Raw genomic sequence first — 19026 nt, forward strand, 5'->3', positions numbered from 1 at the left:
AGATGCCAACACGGGAGCTAAAAATTATGAAATTTTAGTCTCGTACTAAAACAGCACACTGGCTCAAACTTGAATGAAATTACACCATGGCAAGGTTTCCCCCACTTCGAAGATTATATGAGTGAATATGCCTCAGCTCTCAGCAGTCACACCACCCACAGCAAACTAAATTACATATTCTGCTAACAAATTTACAAATTAAAGGCGGATTGGGATATAACACAACATTGGAATGGAAAATAATAATAAACAAAATTATTTACACACATTTACGAAGATCATATTATTTGACAAAGCCTCCAATAAATACGCATGATCACTCCCAGTCAGGTGCAGCCCTTCTAACATGGAGGCTAATGAATGAGTTGCATACACTACCAGCAATTCAGCAGAAATTCACCTTACCAGTATGTTTCAGATTTATTCACAGCGGCAATGAAGCATAGTTAACAGGTTTTAATTACCCAACCACCAAAGTCCAAACTATCTCATTGGTCGAGGTATTGCATGATCATCCAACAGCAAGAAATAAGCATGGCTTTCCTTAGACATGTATCATGCACTCTTCTGAGCTGGAGACAACCAATGAACTGCAGCACCAGCAGCAAGCAAGACTTGGTATGGGTGGAAATTAATGCAGCTGACAGACCCAATTTTCTGAGCCATAAGGGTAGGATAGTATCGAATAGTGCCTAGTTGATCTCCTTCAAGGCTGAAAACTTTAATAAGTTGCTTGGCTGAGCCACTGGCAATGATTGGAGCGTGTCTATGTACAGCTAAAGCTGTGAGTGAGCCCTGGTGAGCTTCAATGGTAAGATAGGCGCTTCTATGATTTCTTATATCAAGGAATTGAATATCTCCTGCCTGAGAAGCACTAACAATCTAAAGAGGAACACAAATACAGTATACTTTCATCATCCTTTTCATATCAAATCCATAGATTGTTATTGAATTCCTACCAAGACGGATATTATATGAAAAAGAAAGCAAAAATTAGTAAAGATCATCTTACCTTTCCTGGGTCTAGTCCAGGTTGAAAGCCAATCCCCACCACCTTTTCTACTCTCTGTGTATGTGGCCGTAATCCACAGATAAGCCTAAGAAGCAACATTGTCAGCAGCCATAGTTAGAAAAACAGTAACCATAGTCAGATTTATACAAGATTGCAGTGATTATATAGCTGATAAATGACAATGTTGCTCAATTCAATTTCATCAACTAAGCAGATCAAAACTTGGAATAAATTCACCGGAGATGCATACATTTCAGGTGTCCTGATGTCATAAAGTCTAACAGAACCATCTACAAAACCAGCCGCCAACTGTCCCCCATGAACTTGAGATGCAGCCTGAAATATAAGTAATAATACATATATCAGAGAGAAAATCATTTTTAAGGAGCTCATATCTACATCATCTCTATCAATAGAATGGATAAAACAAATACAATCGGGAAGGCAAATCCCATCAAAAAGTTCAAAGAACCAGACGCAAAGCCAACTGAGCAATTTATATATAAGCATTCAACTCAGATCTTTCTAAGCCACCTCTAAAACCATAAACAGCTAGAGAATGAAAAATATATAATAATTAATAAACTATCTGAGAGCATATAACAAAAATTCCAAGGTTATTAGTTTTTCATAGACCATCATCATTAAACATACCATTAAATCCACTCCCAAAAGTCAGAAATGTCTAATGAAAAAATGATCACCGAGACAATCAGTTCGTAACTGTGATCCATAATAGCCAGTTCGCCATGCATGCAAAGGCAGAAGTATAACATCAGAGATCGGGAGAATTCAACTATAGAGACAATAAACATGAGGTCAACTGCATAAAGGTAATTTGAACAAGGCCTAGTTAAAAAAAAACAATATTTTTTGGAATAACAGCGGTACATATATTGGATCGTTGTTACCAGGAAAAAAATAAAAAATAATGAGCAGAGTTCAAAACATATAATTGTCATTCCCAACATAATGGAAAGTTTTACCCCAGAATAACACTTGGTAATTCCTTAATAGGATAATCCACGGGCTTAGTTGGCATGCCAAAACTAACTTGACAACTAAATAGTTACCAAGGCAAACTAAACTATGCACTGAATGAGGCTTACCAATGCTGAGATACTGCAATCCGATGATGAAGGTATAGGATTAACAAGCTGTTCTTTATGAAGATCCCAGGCCATAATAGATGATATCTCACCCGATGCATACTGGTAAAAATGTACATCAATGGATATAACTGACATCACAAGATAAAAGAACTTGGAAGAATTATTTCAGGACAGTGATGATCAAAGAATATACCAGATAACCACTCTGTTGTTGCCAATCAACAACTGCATTGACAGTCCTGACACCAGGTTTATGACCATGAATTGAAGAGAATGCAGTTACAAGTTTCTGTTTGCCTTTCAGAGTATAATCCTTCCAGATCCGAATGTTTCCATCAGCTGTCATGAGATTTACCTAAAATTTAATATTCTGCCAATAATTTGAGAAAGAAGGTATCATGGCAAACTGTAGAGAAAATTACATGAAGCAGGAAGAAGTAAGCTATCATCCAGCTCATTCATTAGGCAGAGCTTAGAGATTCCCTTGTCTGGAAAGTCATGGTTGTCAAAACTGTTTAGTAGTGTTGCCTCTTCGTGGTTCCATATTCTGTGAAATAAACCAAAAACAAAAACAGAAAGTCAAAAATAAAATTCAAATTTTCATAATATGATGACTAACAAAAAAATCATGAAAACCACATAAATATTCTGTCCTGAGTGCTGACAAACAAACTAAAATACTCTTAATGCCTGTAAAATAATGTTAACACTTTGTTGTTTAGTTGCCCAAGTCTCTATTTATAAACGTCAGTTGGTCTTTATGAGGTCCACCCGCCATAAAGCTAAACAGATATCTGGAAATATTTACTCTTACCAACTTCCTAGTGCTACAATCCTTAGTCCTGTAAATCAATTAACCTAACTCCCAACATTTCCTATGCAGAAACATCCATCTTGCTCATCTAAAGTCATCCCCAGCTTCTTAATACCCTTATTACTCTCCACTTAACTAATAACGGTACTAATATACTCCGCATACCTAATTCGTTCATTCTCATCAGCAGCTATCACAACAGGAGAAAAAGGTTGCATCAACACCATTTGTGTGCCTCTTGTGTCCCATTTAGCTATTGGATTTGTTAGCCTGCTAACAGCTGAAAACATAAAATGTCACAAAGTTCTTAACCAGAATATATGAAGAACGTGTACCAAAAGAAAATTATAATAAAATAAATAAATAATCGGAAGAAAGAGAACAAACCAGAGTGCTGGCATTTTGTGATGTGCTCCAATGCAAATTTTTCTCTCTTTTCTCACCCAGCTATTATGGCTTCACTGTCATCCCCAGCCATTAACAGCGGTTTGGAGAAGTGCCCACAACTCCAATTATATATAATTGACTGTGGCAGAAAGCTGCGATCCGATGTACCAGTAGCCCCACCAGAATCTAAAAGAGGATCAGCTAAACCTGAGTCTGGAGAATTCATCAGATGGGGCCTAAATTCCAATGAACATACTCTACGGATTCCTGATAAGTAATTTAGACGAGGTGGGCTAACTGGAGGAGTTCTGAAGGTTAGAGGTGAGCGACCTGCCAAAGATGCATTCAATAATAAACAAACAAGTCGAAACGTACTTTAGTGGGAATTATCACAAGATTCAAATTGGTGAACATTACTGAAATGCTTTTACAATTAACCTACATGATTAACATTAATAATCAAATTAAACAGAAAGGAAGATTACCTCCATTCATATCAAACCAAGAGGAGTAACGAGCCAATCCTGTAGCTTCACCAGTAGACTTAAATGGCTTTGCTACCACTTGTTCAATACCTTTATGGAAAGTACCCGTCGACCAAGGTTTGCAATCTGCGGAGATGGATCTTTTGCTAAGGTACACATAGCATTAACACATTGTGAATACAATGCATTGTCCAAGGGTTTTTGGCCACCATGGTTAACAACTCCATTGCTAAAACCATCATTCAGTATTCCTGAATCAGAATGATGAGATGAATCATCAGACAATGGGGACCCATGCATTATTCCAGAACCAGCGAGAGGACTGCTAGAAAAGCCACGCCCATCTCGAACCACTGAAGAATTATCATTTCCAACCCTCAAAGGACCAATTTGAGATGAAACAATACTTCCACGAGGCATATGTTGGTTCTGGGTAGGATATCCACCAATTGAATCTTTTATGTTGGCCAATGAAGGTATCGAATTCAGGAAAGAATTAGTCTGTGGTTTCCAGTATGCAGCAGCAATAGATTTCAGGTGCTTGTTATGGCCAAATGCGAAGCGAGCTAATGCTGACAGTTGAGAGAGCAAAAAAACAAAAAGTTAGATATCTTGACTGACCCAACTATATATATTGATTTCTTTTATTTTTTCCCCTTTTTTGTGTGCGTGTTTGGGGTGGGGGCAGATGAAATTCCAGGAATTTGTTTGAAATATCAACGTGAATTCAGATGTTTATTCACCTACCCGCAGCTACCTCTGCCCTCACCAATGGACTCCCATCTGATGCAACACTCAACAGACTCTTCACTATACTAACTTCAGCCCTAAATTTGTCATCATCATCACATTCTCCATCTCCTACAACACCCCTAACACCCCTACATGAATCAAATCCGACATTGAGAAGGGTGCCAAGTGCAAAAACAGCAGATGCCCTAACCTGAGGAACAAGAGAAAACCATGACTTGGTTATTTAATTAAAATATACAAAGATATAGTCATCCCATAAATAGAAACAGAGCTAACAGACGGTAGTAGACCTCTGGCTGGGGTTCAGACAGTAGAGGAGCAAATACAATAGTAGCACCATGCAGCAAACCCATTGTCTGTGCCTCCGTAAAGTCTTCCCACAGTTTCCCCAAACACAGGCAAAGCCACTGAAGGAGAAGGGGTTCAGTTTGTGAATCATTAGGAGATGAAGAACTCTGAAGATGCTCTAAGCAGACATGGATCAAGCCAGCTTCAATACAAGCTTCTTGACCCCGTCGATGACCGTCCACAATAACAGCCAAAACAAAAGCAGCCATCGCACGTTGCTCTGGATATGCTTCAATGCTATCAAGAAACTTAATAAAATAGTTATGACCTCCATCCTTTTCATTATCTTCTACTTTTGTCTAGAGCCATATCTAAGGCAATAAGTACATAAAAATAACATTGTTTATATACCACAATAACTACAGTGCAAGTGGTCAAACATCAACAGCCCTAAATTTCAACAGAAGTGACGTAATAAGCGAAACTCGTCTACCAACTCATGCATAACAGAGGAAGTGTATATTTTTGGGATAAAAATAATTTTAAAAAAAAATGGCATTCACTTGAAGATGACAACCCATCTCCTCCAAAAGTACATTGTCAAGTGCCAGAATCTTTGTCCATATGAATACAAGAATCTGGCGTAGTTCTGGTGTTGTTGTTTGTAACAGCTTTAAAACATAAGGAAATATTCCAACAGACAATGCCTTCATATAACAAAATTGATATGTCAGAATATGATATTTGTTTTAGAAATAGGGACAACTGCAATAAGAGCTGATGAATTGAGAAAAACATTACCAGATCTACAGCCCATGGCCCCATATCAAGGAACCTTCCAAGGAGTACTAAGGCACGAAATCGATGGCTTTGACTAAGTAAAACCTGAAAACAGAACATAGCTACTTAAAGAAAAAGAATGACCACTGAACACTATCAACAAAGAGCACTTAAGTTCTATCCACATATATTTGATAATTGACATCGAATTTCCAATGGCAGAATCAAAGCCTAGAATGATCATATGTTGTTTGCATTGGAATTACCAGTAAGTAGCTTAATGTTTAACCCCACCACAACCCACTTAAGGAACAGGGCCTGACAGCTGATTTGCAAAAATCATGCAACCTATATAACAAAAGTATCAGGAACCAATCTGATGGTTCCAATTGTAACAAAAATCGAGACATGTGACACACCTGAACAACTACAGGCAACTGCTCTGGTGGTTTCTTATGTTCAGAACCATGGTCAAGCCATACCTCAAATGCTGTCAACTGCTCACTGAAAAATGTGCTGGGCTGAAAAAGTACAACAACATGCTTCACAGGTAAGCTCCTCTTATACATAATCTTTAGTATCAGTGTATTATTAACAATGATTTTCAAACCACAATACCAGAACCAATTCCTTTATTATAAACAATTTCTTAAAGAAACTTCGTATTAGCCATATAAGAAAAGACCTGCATACCTGGAATTCAGCATTAGGATTGCCAACTAACGAGGAAAGTTGCGAAAGGCAGAGCTCAGCGGCCATGTCCCATGCATCCCTGCAGTGTAGGAAAACAACACCAATTGATAATAGATGTAGTTACCACCTATTTTAAAATCATAATAATAATCACCAACAATACCACATATGATGTTGATGGGTTGGGGGCAAATTTGGGTGAGACACAAGAGAACAATTTGCAGATCGCATAATTCTCTCAGCAAGTAGAAAATTTCGAAAGAGACTTGCAACAAGCAAATCCTGTCTAAACAGTCTTTGAAAAAGATCTGTAGCATAAAATCAAACATCATTTAATTGATACCAAATAAATTTGCTTGCTAAACGAATCAAAAAGATACAGCTCAGCAATTTTAAGTCCAGTAACCTACCATGAGAAAGAACATTCCAGGCAATTGTGCCAGTTACAGCCGTAAAGATCCAATTCAATTCACCTATAAGTGTCTTTCAGTCATTGGGACGGCCAGGGATCTGATCTATAAGTGAATAATCAAGTGATCCACGAAATAATGAACGTGTGCGAAACCTGGAACAAGGTACATCACAGAAATTACTAATGGCCAGTTTACTAAGAAATATACACTTATCACCGCTCAGAAATAATGCGACATAAAGACTTTTACTATAAGGAAGCAGAATCAAACATAAAATCAACAGGGAAAAAGGAAACCATATTTATCACAATGGTCACTTTCTAACACCATGGCTGCAGTAAACATGTAGTCCGGCATCAGGTAATCAGTTCACCGGCAAAAATACCATCGAGTAATCAATCATGTTTTTTAAAAAGTTAATAATAACAATGTATTCTTTTTCAATTAAAGAAAATGACAACAATGACTGTGCAACCATGAAACATCCATAAAGCAACTATAAAAATGTACACAGTAGGTTAGTAAGGGAATGAAGGAGGGATCAATATGGGAGGTGTACTAACTAGAAAGATTAGGCAAACCAATCTATTATTTAAAAGTCCATGCATAATGTGTTTACATATATACTATACACTATACACTATATCTTAAATATCAAACAATTTAAAGATGAAAAACTAAGCAGGAATTGAGAGAAGCTTCACCATCGTAATGCCATCTTATAGGTGTTGTAAGGCAAGATGTAAACACATCAGCTGGGAACTCTGCACTTTGAGGCAAAGTCTCATGCGATTCACATGCTGCAAGCAGAATGCAATCCCATGTGGATCCAGAGGAATTAGAAGCACTCCATTCATGTAGCTTACAAACAAGAAGTTCAGCATCCACAATTTGGCAGTCCAGATTACAAAATGTCAAATAATTTTCCTTATATTGGCACCTTACTTTATACCGTAACTAATAAACATCATTTTAAGTGCAATGTAAATACCTCAATGAAGGGATTAACTATCATCCCAGCAGCAGAGCAATCAAAAACATAAATTGATGGGGTCTTCAGCCAGGAATCAAGGTCACTGATGGGTAAAGGGATATACTGTGTATAACTCTGCAATATTTTGATTAACAATGAGAATAAGAATGTCATGAAGTTCTTTCATTACTATGATTCAATAGTATATTAAAGGCTTTTTAACTCTTTTGAACCTACATATAGCAGTCAGGGAATTAAGCTAATCAATATTCTCTGACAAATAATAATTTAGATCCCGTTAGGACCAATTTAACCATTTTAAACCTATAGTATAGCAGTCAGGGAGTTAAGCTAATCAACATTCTCTGATAGATAAAAAATTGGGTCCTGTTTGGCAAATTATTAGAGTAAAATTGATCTTGCTGATAAATTGATAATTATTGCCGCCTATATTACTCACATCTCTTCCTACCCCTCAGTTATGTTCTTTTTGTCAAATTATCTTAGAAAACTAAGATGCATTAGTACAAAGATTGAAATTTGTTAGAAACAAACAAAATATAATCTGTAGATATCAACAGTTATGATTTGATATTCATACTTACCTTTATTTCATGATTATTTCCTTATTTGATTAGAATTAGGGTTCCCCTATTACTATAGTTAGGAACAGTGTCTTACCTCTTGTAGGATATAACACACCCAAAAAAAAAAAAACATATCTTCACTCTTGTATCTCCTATCTAATACCCACACTGTAAATATAGTATAAAAGCCTATCCTATGGTTGTTAATGAATAATGAGTCACCAACAGATATCTAGTCCTATAAAATTTATGCTCCAAATGTCTAGTCATGGGCTTGAATACATCCTGCCGAGAGCTATGGCTATCATAGGCACAACAACAACAACAACAACAAAGCTGTCCCACTAGGTGGGGTCGACTAAACGCATCAAACGACATTATTTAGCTCTATCATATATCATGTTGTTTATATGTAGATCTCGTTTGACCACCTCGTGGATAGTCTTTCAAGATCTTCCTTTACCTTTCACCCCTTGTCCATCTTCCATCTCATCTACCCTCCTGACTGGGTGCTTTGTCGGTCTTCTTCTTACATGTTCAAACTACCTAAGATGCAATTCTACCATCTTTTCCACAATAGGTGCTACTCAAACTCTCTCTTATTCTTCGTTCCTTATTCTAACCAATCGCGTATGACCACTCATACATCTCAACATCTTCATCTCTGCTACACTTAACTTATGTTCGTGCTCTCCTTTGGTCGCCCAACACTCTGTACCATAAAGCATAGCCGGTCTGATAGCACTGCGATAAAATTTACCTTTAAGTTTTAAAGGTACTTTTTTGTCACATATGAAACCAAACACACTCCGCCATTTTGACCAACCTGCTTAGATCCTATGATTTACATCGTGTTCAACCTCTCCATTATCCTGTATGATACACCCAAGATACTTAAAACTTTTAATTTTTCATAGGAGAATTGTTATTCCTTCTATAATAAAGAACTACTATTCACTACCAACTTTTCTCCACAGCCACTTTCACAATCATTCGCTAACTTCTACGACGTTTCCAACGGCCAATCTCACCAACAAAACCACCTCTTGCATGACCCCTTTCCAGGAAAATCATATCTTTGTTTGGTCTCTACACATTACACAAATGTTACAAGCATTCCGTCATGTTCTCCAACCGTGATGCTTCGGCCAACCATGGCAGCGCATCCTGCATAACCTTAGAACAACACTTGCGTCGTTGAACGAGCCTCATCCTCCTAGATCTGTCTTCAATCTGGATGCTGCTCCAGTGATTGGTTTTCATGTTACCATTTTCAACCCCGTTTTCAAAGACCAGTGGTTTTTTATTTGTTTGTGACTAGTTCTGCACATCCAAAGGTGTTTCATGATTAAACCTCTTGATTGTTTTCGGCTAACTATATTGTCAGTCCTATTGGTCCTTAAAGTTTTCATGTCATCACACCAGCAACCTCTCATCAACATATTGTCTTTTGGCAGTCCCAACTAGCCTCATTTCATCTTCAACAACTCGGCCTATTCTCCATCATATTTTATATCATTAAGGGTCAAATTGTAACAATCTTAAAGCTTAATGAACTTTAGTTTGAGGAGTGCTAGAAATTATCAAAGAATATTAGCAATGACCTCCTACAATCTCATATTTACCTTTATTTCATGATTAATTCCTTATTTGATTAGGATTAGCATCTTGCTTATTTTAATATCATATCAATACATTTCATGTTCACATCCTTTCTATTCTCTCTTCTTTTTCTTCTACTTAAAACCCACAATAATAATACCAACAACTAAGCCTTGTCCTACCGTGTGGTGTTGGCTACATAGATCAAATGAAACCTAATACCTTATCGTATATTATTTCTATATATAAACCAATTATATTTGATTTATCACATGAATAGCTGACTTTAAGAACTAAATGGAAGATCACCTTATTGAAGACCCAAATTTCACCGTTAGCAGTTGGCTTTGGCACACCATGCCCATTGTAATGAAATAAAACTCTTTCTGACTTTGCATATCTACGACATGAAGTGCAAAGCTTCTTCACCTCATCCACTATAGGATCAAGTTGATACTTGTAGCGGGCCTGTTAGCATGCCCACAAGGTTAACTAAAAATCAATTCCAAAAAAGATAGTGTGAGGATGACAAGATTAAGATATTCAACCTTTGGTTGCCATCTTTCATATTGGCTGCTCAAATTTTTTCCAATTGACTCCAATGCCTTTTGCGGTGCCATAGAAAAAGGATCTGTTGAAATCAGAAAGGCAAACATTCAGAAAATGTCCAGCTTAAGGAATTTATCTGTCTCGTTAAGAGAGCTGCAACTAACTTAATTTTTATGCGGGGCATCAGAAAGTGTGATACCAGAAGTTGAATAAAATAGTTACAAGTATGAATTATTGAGTCAATCCATAGGAAATAAGTGCAGAGTACATAAGAATCTGCTTTATCACCCGAACTACATTTACATTGGTTTGCAGTTGGGACGTATCAGCAATTAGAAATTTCGAACTTCAAGAAACAAGTAACATTTCAGGACATAATATAAGTGTATAACATTACTTTGAAGGGACTAACAGCTACTTCCCAACGTCAACTGAAAATAAAATTACAAAAAAAAAGCCAAAAATATCAAAAGCAGGAAGTTATTTAGAGCACGAAAATTTGCAAACCCTGGAAGACAATTTTTTGTAGCAAATGAGATCAAAGAGGAGGCAACAAGACAGAGACCTATCCAGCACTCCATTCTGGCACACGGGGATATCTTTATTACATCTGGTGGATCAACACTAATGTTTAAACATAATACTAGAGCTACACATCCAGTCTTCATCTGCACCACAAAATTAGGACTTAAATAAAAAGCATGCGTCACATTGAAACATAAAATATGACATGTCAACATCATTCAGAAGCAGGGAGACACTCTAGAAGAAACTTTATTCTAATTACAAGGAGAAACAAGTTAAATATCAGTGCAGAAACCAAGGATAAAACAAGACCAAGAAAAAGAAACTTCTGTTGAAAAGTTGACTACTACTTTCTTTTTTATGTTCTTTTTTTATTTAAAAAATAAAAGAATTTCATTAAGATAAGAAAGAGAAGATACGAAGAATTGGAGGCAAAGACATCCTCCGTATCAAAAGGAAACAAAGAAAGACAAATTAGTGAACTGTGCCTTTCCAATCTCTCAACATGCCTGAGAGGGCAAGTCATCTGAAGAGACCATATGCTTTACACCATATAGATGCATGATGACAAATTCTATCCAATACAACAAATCCCCTTGAAATTCTATCATTAAAAGTGTGTGAATTGTGCTCCAGAGAAATAATCCAGATACTGGCATTCAGTCATTTTCTCATTTTCTCAATGCCATAGAAAGAATTATGATCCCTAAAGAAATAAAAGGAAACCATTTTCACATTGCCTCGGCTGAGAAAAATTGCTTCAATCATGCAATTCCAGACAGATTTACCAAATCTAGGTTCGGTAAAATAGGAACACCAGAAGTGCCACTACGATGTTCATACAGAGTTAGTTAGTGAAGCTTCGTTAATACACATATTGCGTTCTTAGTATTATCATCATTTGCCAGATCATTTTAATTCGAAATCCACCAAACTATCACACACTCTAGAGAATAAAACAAGAAGTTGATAACCATTCATATATTTAAATTTTAAAAACAAAAAGGTACAAAGCTCTAGAGCTCTATTTATATATGCCACTTTGAACTTCACTTTTTGCACCTTAGATGATCCAAACACTTCTTTGACAAAAATCGCATAGATTCACAAAGTCTATTACATCCACACAAATACCATCCGCCTAAGAAAGGAAAAAACTTCGAACTTTCTAATACATATTGCACGTGACCCTAAATTAACACTACTTTCATTCATATCCAAATTATCATTGTCAAATTGTTAAATCGCCAATCCACCACAGCATAACGCAGAAAACAACGAAAAAAGAACACAAATCAAAGGAACAACAACAAATTGCAATTTGCAACCACTGCATACTGAACTCCAAATTTAAAATTAAAGAAAATGCAAGCTTACTCTGTCTTTGGGCCGCCATTTGGACACAAGGCCACTCTCCGACGGTCCAACGGGGACGGCAGTCTCAAAGGCCTCATGCCGGAGCTCGCAGAGGACGACAGTCTGCGGCAAGTACGCCAAGCTAGTGGCAGAGGCGTTACCGCCGTAGCTGGCACTGGTGCTGGTGGTGGCAGTAGCAGTTCCCGACTCGGAATCCCTACGCTGAGAAGCGAAATCGGTGTCTTCGTATGCGGCAGCGGCGGCGACGGATGAAGAGGAGGCGGCGCAATCGTCCGCGAGGTGGTTGGGGAGGAGTAGGACGGGGCCACTCGGGGGATTGGGAAAAGCGAGAGGCCATTGAATCTCCCAATGCCATCCAAATCTCGAGAGAGCTCAGAAGCGATCATTCATTTCGTTTCAGTGTGAAAATGAAGGGATCCGAAGAGGGGAATAAAGAAACAAACAAACCCCAGGGTTTTTGAGCTGAATAGAAATAATAAGAAGAATATGAAAAAGAAAAAGAAGAAGAAGATGACTAAGATGACGATGATGATGGTTGGGATGGTGACGATGAAGGTGATGCTGTGGGGTTGTGTTAGCGGAGGGAAGCAATAACATAAAACAGTGGCGGCACTCTTTTCTTTGTTTCTGGCTCTCACGAACAGGGGAACGGTAATAGTAAATTGGTAATGGTAAATTGGTAATTGTCAATCGAAAACCAACGCAAATGGTTAGGAAAAAAAAAACTTTGGAATTTGGATCATTTAAGTCTGGGAGAAAAAAGAAAAGGAAAGTGGATAAAGCGAAAAAAATATATAAAGAATTTAATTTTCATAAAAAAAACTATACAACTAATTAATTATATATTAGTATATCATTATTTTACAAAATAAAATTTCATTTAAACATATAAATTTGATTGGATGGTTATATAAAATTTTTCATATTATTGCATCAAAATTAGATTCTAAAATAAAATAGAAAAAAATTAAATATTTGTTATTTTTATAACATATTATTTTTTAGTTTCGGTCTTTATAAAATTTTGTTTTGAATTTTGATCTCGTAAAATTTTAAAAGATTTTATTTTAATCTACTTCATGTCAATTTAATAATTAACAACATAATTTAAGAACCAATATTAAAACTTTTTAAATTCTATCGAACAAAAATAAAAAGAAAAATTTTATAAGAATCACAACCGAAAATAGATATTTTATAAGAATTTCAAACTTATGTCATTCTGGAACAAAAGAGTAACCAATTTTTAAATTGACAACTTTTTTTTTTAGGTGAATCATGTCAAATTGATTCTAAAATAATGAATATTTTTATATTAACAACTTTCTGTTTTAGGTGAATCATGTCAAATTGATTCCAAAATAATAAATATTTTTATATTAGCAACTTTCAATTTTAGGTGAGTCATGTCAAATTAATTGTTAATCATAAATATTAAATAATGCACGTTTTTCATATGTTATTTGACAAAATTTTTAATTTATTCGTTTAAATTTTCTTGATTTTATATATAATATTAGTGAATCTGCAATTTTGTAACTAACAAAATGTTATGAAATATACTCTTATAGATAATTTTAAAATATTAAAAGTGTAAATTGAGATAATTTAATGATATTAAAAAATTTAAAAATCTTAGAGTAAAATGTATATTATCCCAAAACAATTATTCACTTAATTTTTCAATTATACATTTTCTAGGTTAAATACTTGGGGAAAAAAAAAACAACATTACTACCACATAAGAACACATAATTAATGAGGACAATTAGAAAACCAACTATTTATTAGCTGATCAATTAATTTTTGAAAATTTTATTTTTAATTCAGGCCAAGGATCCCTTGCTCCCACTTTTGTGTAGGTTTATCATTAACCACCATAAAAATAATTATAAAATGTACCCCGTATTTTTTTTTTGAAAAGTTTACTAATTAGATTTTGATCCCTTTAATTTTTGTTATTTACACTTTTTCCCTTTATTTTTTAGTTTCAGATTCAGTTCTAGATTCAAAGATAGCTCTGCTAGGGTAACGCATTTTCTCATCTTCTTCTCTCTGTTTTGCTACCCTCGAACCCCACTTCTTATTGAGGATGACAAACCCAGCAAGGTATACTTTGTCTGCCTTCTTCTCAGTTCGGTTTGATTCTTTTAGAATAGTCAAGATGATGAATTTTGAATCCTTAGGTTAGATTCATCAAAGCCTCCATAAATGCCTAGAATGTTACCATTTTGGTTCTCAGAAGAATGGCTTCTGCCATTGGTGCCATGTTCATAAGAAATACTGCCCCCTTCTGGTTTACTAATATTGTCACTGTCTATGGAAGAAATTAGTTTCTTTCTTTCTGAAATCTGCAATTGATAGTTAAGATTGGCCATGTAAACATTTGCTATGAAGCACAACATAAGCATAGTTACAGTAGCCTTCTAGATGAACAAACAAGCATATATAGTACTCTTGGTACATCCATACTAAATATATCTAGATACATTGAATTGTGAGTGTACTGAGTTTCCAGCTTGATTATGTTGTGGCGAATGTTTTATATATAGTTTCTTTTTGGCGGTTCAAATTATTGATGAACCAAATTAAGATGAATTGAGATGAACATTGGATAAGAAATTGATTGTGACTATGCCTCTAAGCATTAAAGTATATCAGCTGCATTTTCTCGATCAATGCATTTTAGTTACTAAGAATATTAAGCATTTCTATTTCAGTTTTTCCAATGAATTGAAATAATGCCAAATGCCATCATCTGTAAAACACTAAATCATTTCATGTCTTGTGAGAATTCAATGATCTACCAATTTTGTTTTTTGCTTTTGTTTTGTGGACAAACGGATTCCATTAATGAAATATATGGATGTTGGACAATGACATTATAGAAACAGGGTATGAATGAGATAACATATTCCTTCTTCCTCTGTGTCACATCTTTAGGCCTTGAGATCTAATATTGTCCTTGCTAGTTTATACCATGTTTTGCTTTTGTTTTATCTGGACCATTAGATTGAAGCAATGCACATTTATAATGAAGGATGCTGAATTTATGCTCACTATAACTTATTTTTTCATGTTAATGATAATAGAAACAGAGGGCTAATTGAATCTGTTAGTTCATATCATAGTAATTTTTAAATGGATGTGGATTGTAACTTCCATGCTAAAGATAAGTATTGCATAACTAGAGCAACTTATGAATAATGTCCAAGGTTATGTTTAGATATTAGATAATGATGCCTGAAATGTTGAATGCACCCTAGAAGTTTAGATGAAACCAATGTTTTTAGTGTAAAATTTCAGTAGTATAGTTTCAGCTGTAGCTGTTGAAATAAATGTTTGAAAGAATATCTATTTCCATAAGCTTCGTTGCCTCATGTTGACCTGTTGTCCACAATTAGAATGAAGATCATTATTCCATAATTAGTTTATATGAATTTATAACTTATCCTATAAAATTTTAGATTGATCAAATCTAAATTATAATTTATATGAATTTTTTATTTAAACACTGCTGCTGTCTTGTTCCTCAAAGGTTGTGGTTGTTTGATGATTTTGTTGGCAACTTGCCATCTTTTGATACTTTGTGGTTGTTGTTTTAGAGAGATTTTTTGTTGGTATTCTTTTGATGTTTTGAGAATGATTAAATGTTATATAGATTAGCTATTGTCATTAGATTTATAAAGAACCAAATTCTAGTTGAAAATTGAATTTCTAAAAACTGGTTTTAAAAGTGGATTTTTGGTTAAAATATTTGGTTTGAAAATTGGAATTTTAAAAACTAGTTGTCCAAAGTGAATGCAGTGAAGGGCTAGGGAAAGGGGGGTACAATCAATCAACTCAAAGAAAGAAGTGTGTTTAAAATAGGGTAATTTCATTGAAGGGCATATGCATATCTAATCTTGCGAGCAATCTGTTTCTATGGATTGAGGTGGCAGCCAAGCAAACTTTGCGGGGTTCTTAAAGGGGAAACAATGTGTTCTTCAGTGGCCGCGAGCGACGGGAATTTTGTGACATGGGATTAGACATATAGATAGATTGATAGATAGAGGATATATACTCTTTAATATTTTTTTGTTCTTTGCACCCACTGCATGCATAGTTGGAATTGCCAACTGTTCTTGTCTTTCTGTTTTTACTCTTATAGTTTCACCATTAGATTTTAGATTCACGCTTCTTCATTTCCCCTTAATACAATAAATGAAACTCGTGTCCAATTCCATGATTCCTAATATTGACATATTGGTTTGATTTCAATTTTAAAAGATTGTGAATTGTGTATTGGTGTTTAGGAAGTTATGGGTCAAGAATTTTCTCATGAAGGGGTTAATAGCGAGCATACATCATATGATCAGTATGAGCAGGAGGAAGAAACACATGAGGAAGTTGACGTGGATTATATGGATGAGGACGACACAAATGTGGAACCAGTGTTCAATTATCACGGCTTCGATGAAGGGTATAACATTGACTCACTCGACGACATTGGGATGATTGAATTTGTTACATCAGGGATGAAGATGTATGTCATTTTCACTTTTCTGATGTCGACATTGCATTTGAGTTCTACAATAGATATGCAAGAACAAGAGGCTTTAGTGCTCGGAAGAACAGGACTAGAAAGAGTCGTGTGGGCGCACTTAAGTTGAAGAATTTTGTATGTCATCGTCAAGGATTTAGACCGCCAAATAATTACGGCACTGGAAACCTTAAGAGAAAACCTACACCTGAGACAAGGTGTGGCTGCAGTGCAATGATGGAGATTCGTGTAGATGCACCTAGCGGTCGTTGGTTTATTTCTTATTTTTCTGATGAACACAATCATCTGCTTCTGGATCCTAGGTTGACTGGATTGCTCCTTGGGCATAGATTCATGTCCGAGGCTGATATTGGCCACATGGTTAACATGAAAAAGGGTGGGATTAGTGTTGGGCAGATATATCGGGCATTAGCAAATCAGGCAGGTGGCTACGAGTATCTCTCTTTCACGCAAAGGGACATGTACAATAAAATAGCAAAGCAAAGGCGCCAATTACCCGGTGATGCATATGCAGCTTTGAAGTATCTAGAAGATCAAGTAACAAATGACCCTTCTCTCTATTTTAATCGTCACATGGATGCCGATGGTACTTTGCGCAATTTATTCTGGTGCGATAGTCTCAGCAGGGCCGACTACTCATTATTTGGCGATGTGCTGGCATTTGATGCTACCTATAAGAGGAATAAATATATGTGTCCACTGGTGGTATTTTCTGGTGTCAATCATCACAATCAAACAATTATCTTTGCTGCTGCTTTAATTTGCGATGAGGAAAAAGACACATACAGGTGGTTGCTACAACAACTGAAGGTGGCAATGAATGGGAAAGCACCTGTTTCGGTGATCACGGATGGTGATCTATCAATGAAGTTCGCCATTGAGAAAGAGTTTCCTAATGCACATCATAGATTATGTGCATGGCATCTGATTCGCAACGCAACAAGTAACATTGGCAAGCCCCAGTTTACATCCATGTTTAGAAAGTGTATGCTAGGCGACTATGAATTTGATGTATTTCGTCAAAAGTGGTTTGAAATGGTTGAGGGATTTGGTGTCGAAAACAAGAATTGGGTCCTAGATATGTATAAAAAGAGACATTCATGGGCAACTGCACATATAAGAAGGAAGTTTTTTGCTGGTTTTCGGACTACTTCTCGGTGCGAGGGATTAAACTCGATCATTGCAAAGTATGTCAACTCAAGGTACAATCTGGTTGAGTTCATTCAACACTTTAATCGTTGTGTCGACCATATAAGGTGGAAAGAGGTCCAGGCTGACCTCGCCTCTGTGAATGGGAGACCCAGTATGCAAACCTATTTTCAACAGTTAGAGAGGAATGCTGCCAATTTTTACACCCTATCAATATTTCATATATTCCAACCAATCCTTGTACGGGCTGCATCAATGAAGGTAATAAATATGAGGCAAACTGGCTCTTATGTGATTTACTCTATCGGTTTGGACCAAACGCCAAATGAGATGTGGTGTGTATTCTATTGTGACATTGAGATGGAATTCAATTGTTCATGTATGAGAATGGAATCACTTGGCATACCTTGTGAACACATAGTTTGCGTCTTGGTGCATGAAGATATAGAGGAGTTGCCAAGGTCATTAGTCTTGCCTCGGTGGACCAAGACTGCCAAAGTTAGTTTCCAAAATGCTCGAGGGCTTCATTGGGATTCTTTGATGCTAAGTCAATACGGTTGTTTGATGGATTGGTTTAGACAACTAGCCAACTTTGCTTGCCGAGATAACGAGAGATTTATCTTTACACGGGAAATGGCTATGAATTTGTTGAAACAATTTAAGGAGGAAGATGCTGCACAAAAAGGGGGGGTCAATGATGCAGATAGTGTAAGAGATGGTGTGCAAGTGGATGCTTCTGGAGCTGGTCTCGCAACCAATGATCTCGGACATAGCATGCCAAGGGACCCCAGAAAATGTAGGACAAAAGGGGGGGCTTCACAGTCCAATAAAAGAAAACATCGATGTGGACAGTGTGGCATGGAGGGCCACAATCGAACAACTTGTCGTGTTCGTCGTGGCATCTCACAGTCAGAAGGCCGGGGAAATGACACATTTGATAATGACTCGGATGACCACATGAACATTGAAGATGACTCATTGGTA

The 19026-nt window shown here is 36.2% G+C and overlaps 1 pseudogene; it reads right to left on the reverse strand.

Moving 5' to 3' along the window:
- Position 1: 1 nt before the first annotated feature.
- Positions 2–12720, reverse strand: LOC107485185 (regulatory-associated protein of TOR 1-like; annotated as a pseudogene).
- Positions 12721–19026: the final 6306 nt, after the last annotated feature.

The sequence above is a fragment of the Arachis duranensis genome, chromosome 4, assembly GCF_000817695.3.
Source record: "Arachis duranensis cultivar V14167 chromosome 4, aradu.V14167.gnm2.J7QH, whole genome shotgun sequence".
Taxonomy (NCBI): domain Eukaryota; kingdom Viridiplantae; phylum Streptophyta; class Magnoliopsida; order Fabales; family Fabaceae; genus Arachis; species Arachis duranensis.